General features: G+C 39.7%; 1 protein-coding gene across 2 annotated transcripts in view; it reads right to left on the reverse strand.

Annotated features, from left to right (window-relative positions):
* The window catches only part of ATG5 (autophagy related 5), a 1857662-nt gene that overhangs the window by 389122 nt on the left and 1453742 nt on the right, over positions 1–14798 (reverse strand). The window lies entirely within an intron of this gene.

The following is a 14798-nucleotide window of genomic DNA, read 5'->3' on the forward strand; positions in this document are numbered from 1 at the left end:
GTTTTCAAGGTAAATAGATAAGGAGAAGAGATGATTACTTTGTTTCTTTTAAACAAAAGCTTGGCAAATAGAACACTGAGGATGGTCATGGGAAGCACCCAAACAAGAGAGAGACGCCGGTCTTGATGGCTTTTATGAGGAATCTGCCTCCTACACTGACATTTTCCTTTCTGGATAGCAAGAAACCAACCAACACTAAATAAAAAAGAAAGATAATGATAAACCCCAACTGGACACTTATCTGAAAAACAGCTCAGTAACCAGCACAGAAGAAAGGCATTCAGACTGACGTTCAATGATGGCATTCTGACTGGTGGAAAAGAAGTTCTAAACGTGTGCAACCATACATCACCTTTATGCCCTACCCCTTGTGTGGGCAGCATATGTGTGACTAACGGCACCTCTAAATTATAAAGGCTTTTGTATACTGGACAGATATTGGTCTATCCTTGGCAGGAGATCTCTTCTGTTATGGCTACTGCAACAGTGATATGGAAGGACATCTACCAATACTCCAAACTGTCAGTAGGTTTGTGTGCCCCGTGCCAGACTACTATTCCATCCAGGACTGGCTCCATGCCTTATTTCTGCCACTTCCCAGGAAAGACTACAGCCTCCCAACAACCTTTATCAGGATAAAATGAATGCTTGATGGATGAATGCACTCCAGTGAAATAAGTCATTTAAAACAGACAAAATAAATAAGTAAATGTCATGCCCTTACCATAATAATAAATGTGCAAGAGCGCTTCCACCTTCCTCTACTGAAAGGACTTGAGGCTGGCAGGACTTGGTCAACTTGGCTCATGAATTTTTCCCAGACTACAAAACTCTTTGTTTTACCCACAACCCAGTGCACAGAATGATGCTTCTCCAGATTTCTGCCGGTCAACAATAAGGTATAAAGAACAAAAATACCCATAAAGGAAACAAGACTCCCTGAAATAACCCAGACTAAGCAGAAAAAGCCAGGGAAGGAGAGTGGGTCACAGATGAAGATGGACTTTGTCCTACATATCTATTATTATAACAAGTAGATACCTTTTGTATGCGACAGGACAGATCCATCTTATTCTACCTTTATGACAGTCTAGAGCTTGTCATCTTCAGTGGATTCTAACAGATAGACCTCTAAAGTTAATATTTCCCAGGTCAAGTTGAAGTAGAAAACACTGGACTGTAATATGTTTCACAAAAGGTACTGAGCTAACATGCCTGACCTTCTAATCATACTATAGTTATCACAGAAATAGAAAGGGAAAGGGATGAAGTCACCAATTACTGTAAATCAGAAAACTTGCATCAGAGATCAGATCTACATTAGACAAGCCACACGAGTGTGAAATGCTGGCAGGTATGAAGGCTGAATAGAATTCAGGCAACATTGCAAACTATTCAAATTGACTGGGATGGAGCCAGTCTAGAAACTACAATTACAATCTCTAAACAGACAGTTAAAAAGCCATGGGAGTAAGCACATTTCATTGTCACACTTCCAGATCAAGCCTACTAGCATGAACAGTGACAGGTAATCTGGAATTCAAGGGTTAATCTGTTTTAAGAATGAAGTAGGAAATTGGCATTCTTCTCAACTAAATAGATCATCCCTATAACATTGTAACCGCCATACCAAAACTTTGCAGTGTCCCTACAACTCCCTTTTTAAAGCCACAACATACAGATAGATGCCAAAAGAACATGAAGAATTTGCAGGATGCAAAAAAGAGAGAGCGAGAGAGAGAGAGAGAGAAGAATGAGACTATAGTTGAAGGAATTTATTTGGAAGTGGAAGAGTTAAGTGGAATAAGCGGTTTCTCCCCACAGAACAAGCTGGTTTAGGACTACCTGATCTAATGGGATACTTTAAATCCAGGTAGTTAAAGTTCATATGCATAACACAATCAGAATGTTACAAATTAAAGTAGTAAAGCATGATAATGAAAGGGGACGGGTGTTCAGAAATAAGTACAGAGTAGATTTTTGGATGCAGGCCCTTAAGGGGAGCAACTACTACTATACAAAATATATTTATAAACTAGCAGGAAGTATTCTAAGAAGTAAGTCAACCTAAGAACTGGAAAAGATTTTAACAATAGGGATGACTACAAATAGGGGGCAAAGAAAATAGGCAGGGGGGGTAGAATTTATTCTAGAAAATTAGTAAAGGATCCAAGGTATTGGGAGCAAATAACTACAGAGGGAAGGATAACAGAGTGGGCTGAGGCCAAGCGGAAGCCTGGATTGCAGCTGAGAAACTGCCTGGGATTGATAACAGAGTATAGGCAAAGAGAAGGGTTAGGGAAGTACTAAGTGAATGACCAGTTCTGGAAAAGTTTTTAAATGAGTCTAAAAGAGAAGGTGCTGTTAAAAGGGATAATAAGTAAGGCATATAAAACACTGCATGATAACTATAAGAATCAAAAAATGTTAGAAAATACTGGGAAGAGATGACAAAGGCAATATGGAAAAGAACAGTGGGAAGACATCTGTATGGCTCCCAAGTACGCATCAGTCTAGTAGGTTTAGGATTTTTGCATGGAAGAGGTTGCGTATATATTTTTATACCCTAAGCAGACTTCAGAGAATTTTCTTCCTCAGGGAGATAACTGCTGGAGATGTGATGGGTAAGTCAGAGGTTAAATGGGAACATGTTTTTGGGAATGTAACGAGTTGGCCAATTTTACAAATTCTTAAGAGTACTTTATCATAAATGCTGGGAGATGAAATGACTGTAACTAAGGAAATTATTCTTTTAAGCTGTGATACAGGATCTGAACAGACTCGACATAGAAAGGCCTTATGAAGTTGAATGCTATTAGCAAAAAGCAGTTACTAGAAAAAAGAAAATCTAAACCTAAACCGATCATTACTAAAGTACTAAATGTGGTAAATGAGATAAAATAACTGGAGGTGGGAGATTTAGAAAAGAGATGAAGCAAATTACACAAAAATAAATGGAATTTGTAGGAATACATGCAGAACAACGTTCAGGAGGAGAAATGAAATATAAGGAAAGGCATGACTCGAGCAAACGTAATGTTGGAGTGAATGGCAAGTGTTAAAAAGAAAACTTACATATAATGCAGGAAATGAATGAAAAATGTTAACAATGTTTTGTTTTACTTTCAATAACTGCATGTGTACCCATGCCAGTGTTAAAATTGTCTGAATTTAAAGGTATTTCAAAAAGAAGATGAGAATATGGCAGAATCTGAAATGTTCTACTAATATTCATTTTAAAAACATTATTTTGTAACCCCCACATACCTTGCTAATTAAATATATACTAACCTCAATATCACATAAACAATATCCCTGAGAATTGTACAATCTTGCACACCTGTCACTCAGCTGCTTAGCTGATCATATGTGACCGATTAAATAGCTGTCAACCACACACACTCTCGATATAATGTAATGTGTGGCTTTATATCTATATATATATATATATATATATATATATATATATATATATATATATATATAAACATACAAACGCACACACATCTGTGTGTGTGTGTTTAAACAGGCACACACACATACATGTATGTATGAAGGTATGAAAGAAGATCATAGCTGAGCTACATTACTAGCTATCTTCGTTTGCCTATGGTGTGACTCTAATCAAGCCACTGAACCTAAAATTATTCTTGAAAAACACTCTTGTGTTTAATAGAGTTATGTGGACAGCAAACAAATAATATAAAAAGAACTGGGTCTATATTACTTTGTCGAACATTCACTTTAACGAACGTCTGTTCAACGAGCACAAAACTGTGAACGTTCATTTAAGCCAACATTCACATCTGCGAATGGTTTACACAAGGAATGGAGTTAGTTTGCCAAGTTCAGAAATTTGCCCTTTTCCCCACTGTAGTGCGATCTTGGAGTTGATATACAAGTAGGTGGCATGGGGGGGTGCAGTTCCCCCACCTGGACGTGTTTGATATACTGTAGTGTGTGTACATTTGAAGTTCTGGCCAAGTAACTGTTTCCTGGGTAAACCATTTGCGAATATGAATGTTCGCTATTTTGTGCTCATTGAACAGACGTTCTCTGAAGTGAACATTCGACACAGTAAAATAGACCCAAAAAATACTTCTCTACCTAGGTTATCACATCCTGGGTTTAGTTAATATTAACCAAACCAAACCTTATATTATACTGTTAACTATAAACAGAAGGACTATACAGTAACCTAACACATCTCTTAATCCTAAATAAAAAAAAAAAACAATTAACTAAACATGGCATAAATAACTAAATATTGCAAATGAAAACTGCATGTTTAAATCTGCACTATACCATAATTGATATAGTCCACCAGAGAAAAGCAAACTCCCCAAAATGCATTAAAATCACATTCCATATCCCCTCCCCAAAAAAGGATCAAAACACTTCACATATGTATAAAAAGTAATAAACTTTAAAAAAAACTTACCAGATTCCCATAGAATGTCTGACAAAGTAGGCACTAGTAATGTTTTTCAGATCTAATGTTCCTTACATCTAAAGGAAATTCACTTCACTCAGGAAGAAGCTGACCTACACACACACACACACACACACACACACACACACACACACTACAGAAACAAATTTAATCTTACAATAAAAAGTCTGCAAATAAATGGCAACTCGAAAACTAAAGAATTGCTCAGCCAAACTATAAACAGAAACCAAAGGGTAAAAAAAAGAAGCGCACTATAAAAAAAAAAAAAAAGAGAGAGAGAGTAATACACTTTCAAAGAACATTCTCACCTGTGCCTTCCTTAACTATATCAAATACCAGAAATTATCACAATGCACTGAAAATAAACACAATCACAGTGTACTTGTACCACATACCTAGCAGCCATCCAAACACAGCAGATCAAAGATAAAATAGAAACAAAAAGCTCACCTGCATGTGTACACTGGATTTAAAACATTCAGCAGCCACTAACCATGCCCCTTGAGGTAAGTCAAGAGCCATCTTCAACTTCAAAGCCATCCAAACCTCTATCTGGCCTAAGAAGAACCTCTACCTCATCCTCAAATACTCCAAACACAACCATGCATATATACCTAATACATACTGCTTAGGCTCCCAACAGTGTGCCTTACGGTGTTCTCTCTCAGGTAGGGTTTTATACTATAGAGGGTATCACGTTTTTGATGTTTTTTTTCAGTTTGCTTTATGTGATAATCATATGTCATGCTTTTATCAATAATGACCCCCTATTAGCTTAGTAGGGGCTACAAACTCTAGTGTAGTGCTTTGTAGTAGTAAGGAAAATAGAATTTTCTGATAATTGTATTGGTAGGGTGTAAATACGCTTAGTTTGGATTTTTTTCTGGGTTTAAGAGGTTTCTTCACAGGGCACCTATTTGCAATGATCTCACATACACATATACAGGTACACACACACTTTCATATAAAGTAACCCTATACCCCCTAAATGATCAGCTTTATTCATCAAAAAGATGAAACAGGTTGGCTCTGTGGCATACAGAGATGAAGTCCAGATCACAACCATGATGATCTGGGTTCAGATAGAAACCTTCCTACTGGAGGAACTGGTTGGGAAAGGGGAGGAATGATGAGGTGGTGGCTACCCAATTCTCACAGATGGAAGTGCTGGGTGTATTCTACGATGCATTCTTTTCTACAGTGCTGTCTGGAAGCTACCCACTGGGAACCTGCAAAAAAGAACTGCAGGATGAACATAAGAATACCCTGATGGCTGCCTAGATGATGTCCGATCTATGATTGTCTCTTGTCGCATTACGGAACAAACGCATAGAACTGCATTGATCAGAAAAAAAATGATAGGTACAGAGAACCTAGAAAGAATATAAAAAAGATAAGTGCAGTATTACTTCATGAGGGAAAAGTAAAAAAAAAACACACAAAAAATCTCAAACTACAAAACTATTGGAAACAAAACAAAATACACACACACACACACACACACACACACACACACAGAGTAAACTGATGAATATGTTAGGGTTAGCTTTAGTTATCCATAACATTTTGAAGTATATCGGTAGGGAATGTGCTTAATGAGGAGTTACTTTGCCATGTCATAAAGTACAAGATCTTACTGACATCTATAACCAGATTCCTTCACAGTCTACATAAACATATTATATACGTTACGCACACACATATTTTTTATCCTACTGGCAGAACCTAAAAAGGTGTGATTTAAAACATTTCTATCACAACTCTACCAGAATTATCAAAAAACAATTATCACAAAATATAGCAAAGCCTCTTTTAGTATCATTACTAATTTATTACCATTCCACTAGCATCAACAGGTTCTAGAAGTCATTCAAATACTTTCAATTAATAGCAGCAGTGCTCACCATTTTCAAAGTCTGGAAAAATACAAATGTAAGCAGATCCATTTGTAGTGCAAACACCATGTGGTTCATTACAAAATACAATATTACTGCTTTTACCTAGTATAAGTAATACAATAAAAAGAGAATATCAATGAAGAAAGGAGGCAGTAAGTGAAAAAGTAGTTCAGCTTGGCAAATTATTCAAAATAAGTTTATTTATATAATTTTTTTCTGCTTTTTTTGCCACTGAACAAAATGAGACATGAATCATTTAGCATTAACAAATAAGGCAAAGCAAAACTAAGAAAAATAAAGACTTCTTTACAGACCAGTTGTATGCAAAGATCCCACTTTAAAACCGAAGAAAAATGAGCTGACTTCAGCTGACAGTTCATTTCAAATGACCACATGTGCACCTGCATTCTTAAGTCAGCTTTTCTACAGCTATATTTAAAGGAAAGAAGTTGAAGTATACAAAACTTTTAACACAAATATACATTTACAGCCATACTGAAAAGTCAAGGTGCATAAAAGTAATAAGCAATTATTTATTTGTCCTCTGATTATGTATGGCGTCATGTTCTTAAACTTCCAGTGCCATTAATTTTAAACAATGTGCAAAGTACATTTTAAATTGCCAGGATGGTACATCTGGGCACAATGCCCCAGCAGACAGAGAGACAGACATACCCACAGTCTACCTTTTTCCAACAGATTTACAGTCTAGAGGTTATTTCCCAGATTTTTATAAATCTATGAACACCTTAACACCCATCAGTTATGCAACATTTAATTAATTAAAACTTGCACTTAACTGAAAAACATCACTTGCGATGAAAGAAAATAAATGTCTGCTTGTAATGGATTGCTTGGGGAACAAGTAGGCATTAACTACTATTGTTACAATCAGTAAGTACCTGAACAATTTGTAAACAAAGTACACAGAGACAAAGCTGTGAAATTAAGAAAAGAAAACAAACAAAATTACAGCTTTGAACTACTGTGTCACATTCTATTTGGAAGGCACAAAGCTTACAAATTGCAGCTGTCATGAAAGCAAAAATGCCCTGCAGGACTTCACATACTTTTAAGTTCCAGCAATATCATCTAACCTTTTTACTTCGTTGTATGTCTGAACATAGCAAATCAGTTAAAGGGATTAGAAACACAAAAGAAGAAAAAAAGGTGTTTGCTGCCAAAATCAAACAGGATGATACAATTCAGATCTTTTGACTCTGAGAACAAGAAAGTCTTGAAAGCAAAGAAAAAAAAAAGACTTTCTCCTTCATGTGGCAGATGAGGAAATAAGAGTTAAAGGCCACATAAGTATACCTTCAAAGCTGGAGACAGTGCCCGTTTTATTGCAGCAAGAAGATGCAGGTACACAGAGTGCCACTATTGTTTCAGTTCATCCTTTATTTTTTTCTTTGACATGATACAGAAAAAGGTTTTGGCTAAGCCCTTGTTACTCTTCTGTTGCCTGCTTATGATCTGCAGAATTGTTCAGATAAAAAAAGCTAGAGGAGCACTTTTTCTGTACTTTAAGGGCATTATGATTTTAGAGTCAAACATCAGACATGTTGAACAATGTACCAACCATTATCAAAGAAAGATTCTGCTTTCATAGTACAGTAATCTCTCTGTCTTACTGATCCATCTCCCGTCCTTTGCCTCATACTACTGAACAGAAACTACAAGGCAGCATGCTTCCATGGAAATGGGAGACTGTGTACTAGTAGGACATCAGTCCCAGCAGTATTTATAAGTATGCCTTAAATTAATAAGAATGACGTAACACTGTGTTTGCACTAAGTCTGACTAACTGTGGTTTAAATACTGATGCACATATTTGTTTGTAAATTGCCGCAATGTGTATTGGTCAGAAATATTTTCTTACCTTTACACTACACATAGTGCACAAAGTGACGAACAGCATTTCTGCACTATAAGTGAACTTTCTGGTCAGTGTTTTTGTGAGGAAAAACTATTTGAAAATAATGCTTTCCCCTACAATCCACTAAACCCTGAAAGTAAACTTTACTCTTTCCCTGCTATGATGCTACTAAGGTTAAAGTGTGTCCATAGACTTTAATGGGCAGACTGTCACACATTTGCAGAGACACATCCATTACAGTCTATGGACGTAGATCTCACTACCCCCACAGTGACATCACAAGGAAGGGGATGCACTACATTTATGTGGGACATGGTTTAATAAAAAGTGTATAAATCTTTTTGTTAAAAAAATGCTGAAATAAATACAAAATGAGAGATGAATATATGTCATGGCACTTAACTCACTTGCACCATGATGCACCAACAAGCATGAACAAATCACTTTAAATTCTTGATGTGACTCCTTATAATTGTGGGCTACATCAAACTTGCTCCTATGTAAACGCCATTCACTAATGACAGGAAACAAATGATCAGACAACAGTACTAGCCACATAACAATAAGCTGCATGTTATACAAACAATATGTTAGTAGGAAAGTACAGCTGTGTACACTTACCATAAATGTAGATGTTCGAGTGTATTCACTGTTTCAGTTATTACATTTGGGTAATCCTGCTGGCAGGTTGCCCTCAGTCGGCCTGAATTCCAAAGTCTTGGGTCCTGTGTCGGCTGCTGTCACCCCTTCCCTGACGTCAGGTCGTCAGGGGTATAAAAGAAGCAGCCAACGCCATTTTTTTCAGTTTTTCTTGCCCCAGATGTCAGGTGCCCCCTAAAAGGGTAGCCAATATATATATATATATATATATATATATATATATATGAATAAAAAATACATACACCAATATAAACGTTGCCTTCATCTACAAGCAAATACACCACATAGGTTGTATAAATCAGAGAAGGAAAGAAAAGGTCCAGTAGAAAAAAGGGGGATGGCAGGTGGGTAACCTGGACTGCAACAGTGAATACACTCGAACATCTACATTTATGGTAAGTGTACACAACTGTACTATGTTCTTTGTGTTTCACTGTTGCAGCCATTACATTTGGGTAGAGTCCCAAAGCTATGGTTGGGAGGCTAGGGCTAAACAGCATTAGGAGCGGCTATGAGGCCCTGCAGAACTGCAGTGGCAAAGCCTGCCCTGGATTTAGAGTAGAGTGGCAGATGATAGTGCTTTGTAAAGGTGTGCACTGAGCTCCAAGTAGCAGCCTCTAATAGGTCTTTGGTTGGTACTCCCCTGAGAAAGGCTGCTGAAGTGGCTGCAGCTCTGGTTGAATGTGGCCTAATGCCCTTAGGCACTGGCTTGCCATGTTGTAAACAGCAGAAATGAATGCAGTGACCTATCCACTTTGAAATAGTCTGCTTTGAGATAGCCTTTCCTTGTGATCCTGCAGCATATGCCACTAGTAACTGCTCTGTCTTCCTGAAAACTTTAGTTCTGTCCAAGCAGAAACTAAGCTGTCTGTGTACATCCAAAGAATGCAGAATTCTCTCCCCCTTGTTCTGTGGATTTGGATAAAAAGTTGGCAGATGAATAGTTTGGTTAAGAGCCACACTGGACACCACCTTAGGCATAAATGTTGGGTTTGTCCGCAGAGAGACCCTGTCTGGATAAAACATGATAAAAGTTTCCACAGCCATGAGTGCCTGTAGCTCTGAAACTCGTCTTCCAGAAGTTATTGCTAGAAGCAGAGCTGTTTTCCAAGATAAAAACTTTATATCAGCAATAGCAGCTGGCTCAAAAGGAGGCAGGGTGAGTTTTTCCAAGACATAGTTGAGGTCCCATGCAAGTATTGGTAATCTCCTTGGAAGCCTTAAGTTTTTGACTCCTCTGAGGTACTGCTTTAATAAAGGATGAGAAAAGATTGGTGGCTCTGTATTGTAATGAGTCGAAATGGCAGAGGCATGAATTTTAATTGATGAAAAAAATAGGCCTTTGTCCAGCATCTCAGTTAAGTATTGCAAAATCTGAGGAATATTTGGTACAGCTGTATCAGTTCCTTGTGCCTGGTTCCAAGCACAGAATCGCTTCCATTTTCCAGCATAAGATTTTCTGGTACTAGGCCTTCTGGCTTCCAAAATGACATCCATCACAGCTTTACTGAGAGGTGTGTTTTGTATGACTACATTATTCGCCATGCTGCCAGGTTTAAAGTACTGAGCTGGCTGTGCAGGATCCGATTGTTTTGCTGGGACAGTAGATGAGGTATTTGAGGTAAGTTCCAAGCTGGGCATTGAGCCAAGTTCCTTAGGATTGGATACCAGTACTGGCGGGGCCAGTCTGGGGCAATCAGTATCATCTTTGGCTTCTCCTGTCTGACCCTTAGGAGTACCCTGGGGAGGAGAGGCAGTGAAGGAAAGGCATATACTGATAGGTTTTTCCAGCTGAAAGATAGGGCTTCCACTTTCAATGCTTGTCTGTGATAAGTCCTTGTGCATAATCTTTTTAGTTGGTAGTTGTGAGGGGAGGCAAATAGATCTATGTCCGGGCATCCCCATTTCCTTGTTATCATGCTGAAGACTTGTGGATCCAGCTGCCACTCGTGGGGATCCATGAGGTTTCTGCTTAGTTCGTCTGCCAGAGTGTTTTCCTTTCCTGGCAGGAATTGTGCCTGCAGATGTACTTGGTAAGTCAATGCCGTGTCCCACAAAGTCATGGTCAGTCTGCAAAGGGGGTAAGAATGTGTGCCCCCCTGCTTGTTTATATACCACATGACCGTGGTGTTGTCTGTCTTTATCAGTAGTTGTCCCGGATGAAGTAGGTCCTTGAAGGCTGTCAGGGCATTTTGAACAGCTAGCATCTCTTTTGAATTGATATGTAGATGCATTTGGTTTGAGGACCATGTGCCCTGACTGCATCTTCCTGCCATGTGGGCCCCCCAGGTATAATCTGAAGCATCCGTTGTTAGTGTCTGCCTGGCTGGGGGTAATGTGAATGGCTGTCCCTTGTTCTGGTGACAAGCCTTCGCCCACCATTGAAACACCTGTTGCAGGCAGGGAATGAGAGTAATCATTGTTTCCAGGCTGTGGCAATGTTGAGTCCAAACACTTTTTAGGTACCATTGAAGTTTCCTCATATGCAGTCTTGCATATGGAATTAGTAGGATGCAGGATGCCATGAAGCCCAAAGCCTGCAGAATTTTTCTTGCAGATAAGTGGGCCTTTGTTGCCAACATTTTGAAATAGGCAGTCAGTTGCCTTTGTTTGTCTGGTGTGAGATAAGCCATCTGCGCAGTTGTATTTAAGCTTGCACCCAGGAATATTCTCTCTTGAGAGGGTACTAGTTTTGATTTCTTTTCAATGACTGTGTACCCTAGGCATGTTAGAAGTCTTTTCACAAATGCCAGATGCTGTAGAAGAATGTCCTTGTTCTCTGCTTGAATTAGACAGTCGTCCAAGTAAGGATATATTTGCATTCCTCTGTCTGCAGAATGCAATTCCTGGTGCCAGGCACTTTGTAAAGAGCTTGGGCACAGTAGATAAGCCAAAGGGCAGTGCAGAGAATTGGTAATGCATTGAGCCAGCCTTGAATCTGAGGTATCTTCTGCATGATTGTCTGATTGGGACATGCAGGTATGCCTCTTTTAGGTCTAAAGTCACAAGTCAAGCATTCTTGCCCAGCATGGGCAGAAGCTGCTGCAAAGTCAACATTTTGAATTTTGGTACATCCAGGAATGTGTTCAGAATAGATAGGTCCAGTATTGGTCTCCAGGCCTTGTCCTTTCTGGGTACCAAGAACAGTCTTGAGTAAAATCCTTGTCCCTGCTCTTGCTCTGGTACTTGATGAATGGCCCCCATGTCCATGAGAGATGAGACTTGTTTTTGCGCCTCTGCCCATTGATTTTTTGGCAGATCTGGCCAGCCGTTTGCCTTTGGCAGGGTATGGAAATGGAACTTGTAGCCTTGTGACACTATATTTAGAACCCACTTGTCCTGGGTTATAATGTGCCAATTTTGAGAAAAAAGTGCAAATTTCCCCCCCTAAGGGTGCTGCCAGGACATAAGTGCCGGCAGGGGGAAGTCATTGGGACTGTTTCCAGTATGGTTGTGATTTGTCTTCTCCAACTTTGGAGGTAGGCGCACCCCATTGATTTAACCTGTGTGAACCTTGCGCCTGGGATCTGCTCCTTTGAGGTCTGTCTGACACAGGAAAGGACCAATTCTTTGTAGGCCAGTGTCTACTAAACCTAGGTGGCTGTACTTGTAAAAAATCTTTGACAGTTTGCATAGATTTAGCTTTGTCCTCCATTTTCTTTAACACCTCTTCTGCCTTAACACCAAGCAAAGTATCACGCTGTAAAGGTGCATCTAATAATTTAACTTTGACATGATCAGGCAGATTTTGTTCCTTTAACCAAGCATGCCTCCTAATTACAGAACCCGTAACTGCGGCCCTGCAGGAGGCCTCCAAAGAATCAAAACCATTGCAAATTATGCTTTCCAACTTGTTCAGCTGCATGCAATAAATCCTGCATTTCCTTGTTTTCTGCACATTCAGAGTTTAACAACATTTTCTGTTTAAGCAATGCCATGACATGTTGCTGATATTTGAGCATATGAAACTGACAGTTTAAGGCCCTTATAGCCAAGGTAGCAGATGAGTAAACCTTTTTTTCCCCATCTATCCAGTGCCCTAGAATCCCTGTCAGAGGGGGTAGGGTTTTTTGCAGCGGATCCTTTGGGACCCTGTGAAATAGTTTCTGGGTCAGCAGCAGGGTTTTTAAAAAGGAATTTATGAGAGCCAGGAACCCTGTAATATCTGTCAGGCTTAACAGGAGCTGGAGGTAAGGAGTCAGACTAGACTCCGGAAACACTTCATCTACAATGTCTACCACAGGTGGAATGGCTAGAGGCCTGTGTTGAGGTAGTAAAAGGAAATCCCTGAGCCTCTTTTTAGATTATGCAAAATCTTGGCTCTCCCAGTGGAAATGCTCCCTCATGGTATGCAAGGTTTCTCCAAAAGAATAGTCCTCTGGAAGGGAAGCTGAAGGTATAGATTCTTCAGCATCAGAATCCTCATGGGGGGGGAGAGAATATTCCTGATCAGAAGAGGAATCAGAAGAAATAGAAACCTGATCTGAAGATTCATAGTCAGTCTCTTGCCTAGGCCTCTTATCAGGAGGGGGATGGGTACCCCTGATCAAGGTAATCAAGTCTTTGGCCATTTTGAGCATCTGTTTTTTGGGCATAGAGGCCTGGCCACATGGCTCTTGAGTTTGTTTCTTTGCTTTAGAAGGTGCTTTAGTCTTTGCCTTTGAAGCTGAAGTTGGTTTAATGTAAAGATGTTTAGGTCTGAATATACCCTCAGAAGCCGGTGCCTGCTCAGCGGCTCCGAACCCATCTGAGGGAATAGAGTCCGAGGCTCCAATACCTTGAGTTTCCAGAGGCATAGCTGACTCCACGTGGGAGTCAGTAGTGGCCTGCGACTCAAATAGTGGGCGTCAGGGGCTGCAAAAGCACCTCACTGAGAACAGGCGAACCGGCGACTGGCTTAGTAGAAGCTTTGTCGTCGGTTTTGGACCTCAGTTGTTTATCTCTCTCCTTTTCTTTGCGTTTTTTGTGAACTCCGGTAGTCGGATGGCTATCAGATGACATTTCTGGATAATTAAACCGGTGTCCAAAATAGTTTAAAGCAAAATCATACCAACGCTTAATAGTGCGTTGGTTAAATCTAGCACAAAACCGACAACCAGAAACGTTGTGATCAGGGCCTAGGCAAGGAATGCAGTAAGAATGAAAGTCCTTATGATGTATTTGTTTTCCACAAGAAATACAATTATTAACTTTTTCTGACATCGGTCTGGAGCAAGAAAAAATTTCCCCAACGGGGTACTTAGCTTTATTGAAGACTTTGGGTCTGAAACTAGAACACGACAATCTCAGGAGTCGGCTGACCGGCACTTGCGAACTGCTTCTGCTTCGGGCACTGCACGGCAAGAAAGACTGAAGAAATGGTGTTGGCTGCTTCTTTTATACCCCTGACGACCTGATGTCAGGGAAGGGGCGACAGCAGCTGACGCAGGATCCAAGACTTTGGAATTCAGGCCAACTGAGGGCAACCTGCCAGCAGGATTACCTAAATGTAATGACTGCAACAGTGAAACACGAAGAACATCATCTAATGTGTGACAGAGTGTTTTGTGCCACTGTCTCCCAGGTCTAGAGTTGAATTCTGTCCTTGATCCTGTATGAATAGTTAGCATGTTCACCCGCTGTCCACATTGTTTTCTCCCATCTTCCAAACGACATAAAGCTAACCATTATTATTAGTAGTAGTACGAATAGTAGTAGCAGTAGCATTAGTAGCTGTATTACAATTCAGGTTCATTTACCGGGTATTGTACTGATCACAATGGACCAACTTCAGACACAGCTCATCACCGAATACTCAGTGTACACTCACACTTCGGGTATATACATTGCAACACTTTGTAACTTAAATGCTACAATGTATTTATCACCCTATCTGATTGGAATTAGGTGGGCATTTTCTTAAAACCTT

This window comes from Protopterus annectens, chromosome 1.part0 (genome assembly GCF_019279795.1).
Source record: "Protopterus annectens isolate FY-2018-M chromosome 1.part0, PAN1.0, whole genome shotgun sequence".
Classification (NCBI taxonomy): Eukaryota; Metazoa; Chordata; order Ceratodontiformes; family Protopteridae; genus Protopterus; species Protopterus annectens.